The sequence below is a fragment of the Corylus avellana genome, chromosome ca3 (genome assembly GCF_901000735.1).
Source record: "Corylus avellana chromosome ca3, CavTom2PMs-1.0".
NCBI classification, from domain to species: domain Eukaryota; kingdom Viridiplantae; phylum Streptophyta; class Magnoliopsida; order Fagales; family Betulaceae; genus Corylus; species Corylus avellana.
This window is the reverse complement of record NC_081543.1, coordinates 4,944,843-4,950,842: the sequence shown is the minus strand read 5'-3', so window position 1 is coordinate 4,950,842 and position 6,000 is coordinate 4,944,843.

The following is a 6,000-nucleotide window of genomic DNA, read 5'->3' as shown; positions in this document are numbered from 1 at the left end:
TGAAATCCGCCCATAATTGCACATGTGTGGATGATTTTTTATTTTTATTGGTACTAACTGCCCATGACATTCGTTTTTCATTTTGGGATCCTTTTAGGCTTTTTTGGTTTTTTTAAACTATAACTTAATTTATATGATTTTTTTTGTTATGTTTTTTAGATGGACTTAATCCAATTTTTGAACTAAATACACTTATAAATTATGATATGAGAATAAAATTGAATTGTAAATATTGAGCAATAAAACCCGCATTCCATATTCCTTTTCTTAAATGACATTATTTTAGTTTTATAAGAGAATTTTAAATATGCATATGGGTATGCGGATGTGAATATTTTCTGCCTCCACCAACTCATATTTTGTTATCTGCCCGCATATGTGTGGATAGTAGAAACGATATTTGCCTGCTCAAAGTTAAGGGTTGAAAATTCGCTTGCAACCGACGCGGATGAACGGATAGCAGATGTAGAGCAATTTTTGACCGCATACTTGAACACCCCTAGGACCACCTCCAACTTAGAGTTCAAGGCTATCCAAACCACATCAGTGACTGAACTACTTGTCTCTCTCTTTTTTTTTTTGTTTTTTTGTTTTTTTTTCCTTTCCTCTTTACTTTCATTGTAGGATATATTTTGGGAAAGAACAATATAAATTTGATGTGTTACAACCACACCTTTTTTTCTATATTTAAGCAAATTAGGAAGGGTTACAATGAATCAAAACACCAATTAATTGGGGAAATTTAATACCCAATGTAACTCAAAGCAAGCCAATATGTATCATTGTGCAAATTAACATTGTAAATCTCTATTGCATAACTCTAAACACGACAAAAAGAAAAGCTTTCATGAAGGCTAATATTCAATCCCCAGTTTGTCACGGTATAAATTGAGCTGGGAGATACCAACTTGTGGCTTGGGAGGTCACGCTGCTAACAAATTTATGGATAAAGTTATTTTTCGAGTTGGGTTAATGAAATTTCTTCAAATTTAATTTATTAAATCGACATCTGTTCCAAATGCATATGATTCACATGACTCACTAACCTAACACAAAATTAACAAATTATAACTGAGAGGTCAGACACATTTAATTAAATTGATCAAGTTAGAGTTAATATATATAGTCTTATAAGCATATGTCAACATGATCTGAACTAGACACACAATATTTTTAAAATTGTCAATTTTTTACATGATCCGTAAACTCGATGCAAACCCTACATAAAATTAGTGAGTTATGATTTAAATGTCTTGATTCAATTATGAATAGCCAATATACTCTTTCGTCTATGTTTCAACATGACTAAAACTTGACATGCAAATTCAAATTACTACTCTTAGTGTGTGTATATATATATATATATATATATATATATATATGTGTGTGTGTGTGTGTGTGTGTGTGTGTAAGTTTTTTTTTTAAAAAAAAAAGGTGACGGTGACATATTTTGAATAAATGTAAGATTATAGAGTGAATAGATGAAAATTATCTGGAGTCATTTTAAAAGAAGACTTTGATTAAAATTGATAAGTTATACGTACGATCCTATCATGTAATCTTAAACTACAAATAATTTTTTCCCAATCAATAATGCAAACTACTTTTTTCAAAAAAAAAATAATGCAAACTACTTAATGCCTGATACCCAGGTGGCGTCACAGCTTCCCCGCTTGTGATCCGAGCAGCGAATGCTGGTTTAACCTCAAAAGACTCAATGATTGGAGGCATTGATAGACGTAACTCTGACCGACAATTACAAGTAGGCAGGTATAAATGCGAAAAATCTTGGAAAATACGCAGCCAGCGTGACACAACTAATCACACGTACATACGACCAATGGGTACAGTTCTTGTGGCCTAACACTTTTTCTTTTGTCTGTCTTTCTTCATTTTATATTCACACAAAAAAAAAAGTGATAACATGTTGCGCTACACCAGCGACCCATATGGATATCTACATCATTGACTTTGGTTTCACCCAATTTGACCGACTTATGCTTAGTGACAACTTAATTAAGATTAATTAGGAACATGATTGAGTGCACGGCTGGGATTATTTGTGTTTTAGAATATTCAAAAGCATGGAGCTTACAAAGTGGTTTTTTAAACAATTTTATATGAGAAGAAAACATTGCGCCATGAGATCTTGGATCACACGTGATCAATTTATTTGTCGGAATGTGAAAGAAAGCATCATAGGGTCGGTTTTGGCTTCGAAATAAAATAGTTATTGATTCTAGAATACCATGTTGTTGGGTTAATTATTCAATTAGAAAAGAAAAAAACAAACTACATATGATATGATTGAAGGAAAAAAAAAATTCAATAAAAAAATAACAACTAGTTAATCTCTTATTTAAAGGACGTTAGGTTGCTCTAATTAAAACCACATTTTGAAAGCAAATGGGATTTTTCTAATAGGTTAGTAACATTTACGACAAGAAGTATAGGACAATTTTTGTTGACAACTTTTGTTTTGTCTTTTGTTTTTATCATTTCAAGTCTAAGAAATTAATATAAACACTTCAAAACCCAAACACTTTTTAAAATACAGAAATTGTTTTACTTCTATCACACATCACCATACTTTTCAAACCAAAAATAAAAGATACTCTCTACAACATTAACAAACATATCCCTAGTTTTCTGATTTGACTTTTCCTTGTCCAAAACTTTTCTTTGGCCAAATTTTGTATAGATGTATTTTTCTTTATTTTTTTGGTTGTTAAACTTTAACACTATATACGACCTAGACGAGTAAAGTATTTCCTTTTACTGTCTTCGTATCCGCCCTCAGTTAAGGGCGGTTTTGACTAATTGTCCACCCGTCTAAAGTAGGGAGATACCGTTCGTAACCACCCATGGAAATAAGCATGGGAATCGGATGGGTAATATCACAAACATACATGGATAGAGTCTTAGGTTATGTTTTGTATGCATACGGAATATTCTATTAAATAAATAAATAAATTTTATTGAAGATAGAAGAATATAAAATGAAATACATTTGGAATAAACATTCTCATTGCTTATGAGGGAATGACTATTCCAAGTATTAGATCTTAATCATATACTCGAACACCAAAACTATTTTATTTTACATTTTTATGTTCTTAATAAAAACTATTCTTCTTATTAATATAATAGCTATTCCGCGTACTAAACGTAACTTTAGTGATTCTTATTCTTTTTTATGATGTGTTTTAATCATAATGTTGGACCATGCCTTTGATCATGTCATTTGAAAATCAATTGGTATCTAATGAGGAAAATCAAAATCTTTTATGGCATTTAGAATGTCATCCTACAAAGCATGTCCTGAGAGTCATTCACGTGAGCATATATAGCATCACTGCTGCACCGTACCCCAAACAATCATTTCCTCAACGTGACACTCATGCGACTCAAACCTATGACCATGTCTCCAATACCATTTGTTAAATCGTGCCTTTAACTATCTCTTTTGAAAATTAATTAGTGCCTAATGAAAAAAGTTAAAACTTTTTATAACATTCAAAATCACACCTTATAAGAGATGAGTAGAGCAGCATTAATGTTGCACCCCAACATAAATTATCTCTAAAATAACACACAAGTTAATAGAAGTAACACTTGAATAGGATTAGTCTGTCATGGTTGTAATTCTTTTGAAATCAATGAGTGCAAGAAGAATAAACACCACCAGTAAATTTTTTTTATATGAAATTACTGGGGTTTGTTGGGAGATTTAGGATTTTTTGAACAACTCACATTATCTTATTATATCAGATCTGTAATGTGGGCATGTAAGTGTCTGATCAAAGCCTCTTTTTTCTTTGCAAATGATATTTTTGGCGATTTGATAAATGACTGTCATATCCTACATCAATGTCATGCATACAATTGGGTGCTCTTACTCTCTGTTGTGAAAGCAATATCCCATCAAGAATTAATGGGTGCTTACGAATTAAGAGTGAACTTAATTACCATTTGACTTGTTAAAATGCCCTTTGTAGGAGGTCCCTTTCCCAGCTGTCTCTCTCCCTTTTTCTATGCGTGTTATACCATTTCTGCCCTAAGATTGAGCTGGTTTTTTAGGGTTTTGCACAAAGGTTTCGTTATCACAACATAAAGAGTCAAAAAAGAAGACAATGACGAGGCATAACCCTCCAATTTTGATAGTAATTGGAAACCAGTTTCTTGCAAAATTAGTTTGGAAAGTACCAAATTATTGCTTTAACTTCACGTTTAATGGTCCAGAATGATTGAGATTAGTGGCCACCACCATATTACTTCATCTAAGCCTGTCTTCATTAAGTTATCTCGTTTTTTACCAAAATTGGAAAGTTCCAACTACCTTTGCCAACGGGAAATTACAGTCTGATTGGTTGGTTATTAGGGGGTGTTTGTTAAACGACACCCCCACCACGGCACTATTCATTTGTAAAAAAAATTAAAAAAGAAAATAATGATTGTTATGGAAAAATAAAAAAGTGGTATTAGAAAGTAAAAAATTTTATTTTGTAATTATTTTTTTATTTGAATAGTAATAAAAAGTAAATGATGTAATATAAAAAATGAATGATTTGATATAAAAGTAAGAATTTTTTTTTTTTTTTTTTGAAAAAAATAAAGTAAATAGTGTGGTGAAATGTGGGCTGTGTTTGGCAATGGAATGAAAAAGGGGAGTAGAATGGTACTGTTGCAGATTTGATTGATATGAGAGAAAAAAAGTAAGAATATTTTGCATAAAAAAATGAAAAAATTTGTTTTGTAGTGATTTTTTTATTTGAATAGTAATAAAAAGTGATTGATTTGATGTAAAAAATAAGAATGTTGGGATTAATTTTGAGAATAATTTTTTGGGTTTTTGGGTCAGATCCGATCTGGCCATTTGCCAAACACAGCTCACAGGGAATGGGGTGGGGTTTAACAAACAATGCCTTAGTCTCAAAGTTGTAAATCCCTGTTTCTGTTAGAAACTACATCTCAGACTCACCATCGTGGATTATTAATAATTTTATTACTTTTCTTTAATAATTAAAACTTAACGCCTAAAATATTTAATTGAAATATGAGCTAAAATTTAAAATATCTTATTGAATATTTTAACACTTCTCTCACATATATAAGGGTGGTAATTTGTGTTCGTGTGTCGAATTCAGACCGTGTCAAAGCATGAGTATAAAACTATATATGACCATAACCTAATTAACCCATTTAATGAAATAGGCAAAATTTCCCAATCCTAACCCTATAATTTTGTATTAGGTTTTTATTGAATTCGCGGGTTATGTAAAAATTAACCGTCATTATGTCGCGTGTCGGGTTCAGGTCATATCAAGGCATGTGTATAATACTATATAAGTCAACCCGAATTCAACTCATTTAATTAAACGAGTCATACTTCTCTTCCCTAATCCTTTAATTTCGTGTTGAGTTTATGTCAAAAATTGACAACTCTACACATGATCCAAACTAATTAATCAAGTTGGATTGAGATTCATAGTAATTATCTGTTCGAATTGTTAATAATTTAAATAATATATATATATATATATATATATATATATAAAAGAAACTCCATATGGAAGTCTCTTATCCAAATAAATAATTAAATAATTCAAAATTTATTTGATATAATATTCTATTTATCACCTCCTTAAATTAAATTGCTAGCATGATGCTTGTCCAATTAAGCTTACCCACCAAAATTATAATTGCTATGATTTTAATTTTTCTTTCATTTGGGGACAGTTTCTGGTTATTGTATTGTATCATTGTCAGCTGGCAAGAGTGTAATTAAATGGTCATTAAAGATGACGAAAAGTGATGCGACTGCGGCGGTGGCAATGCAAGCGCCAAGGGGTTTCTATCACGTACAAGTGGTCGTATGGTAGTGTCATGTTTGTTTTCTCCGACATCATCCATCTCACTTTCTCAGCGACCCATACTGCTACTGTTACTAGCTCCTCGTGCGGCTACGTCACCATGATGTCTGTCTCCGACATACATCCA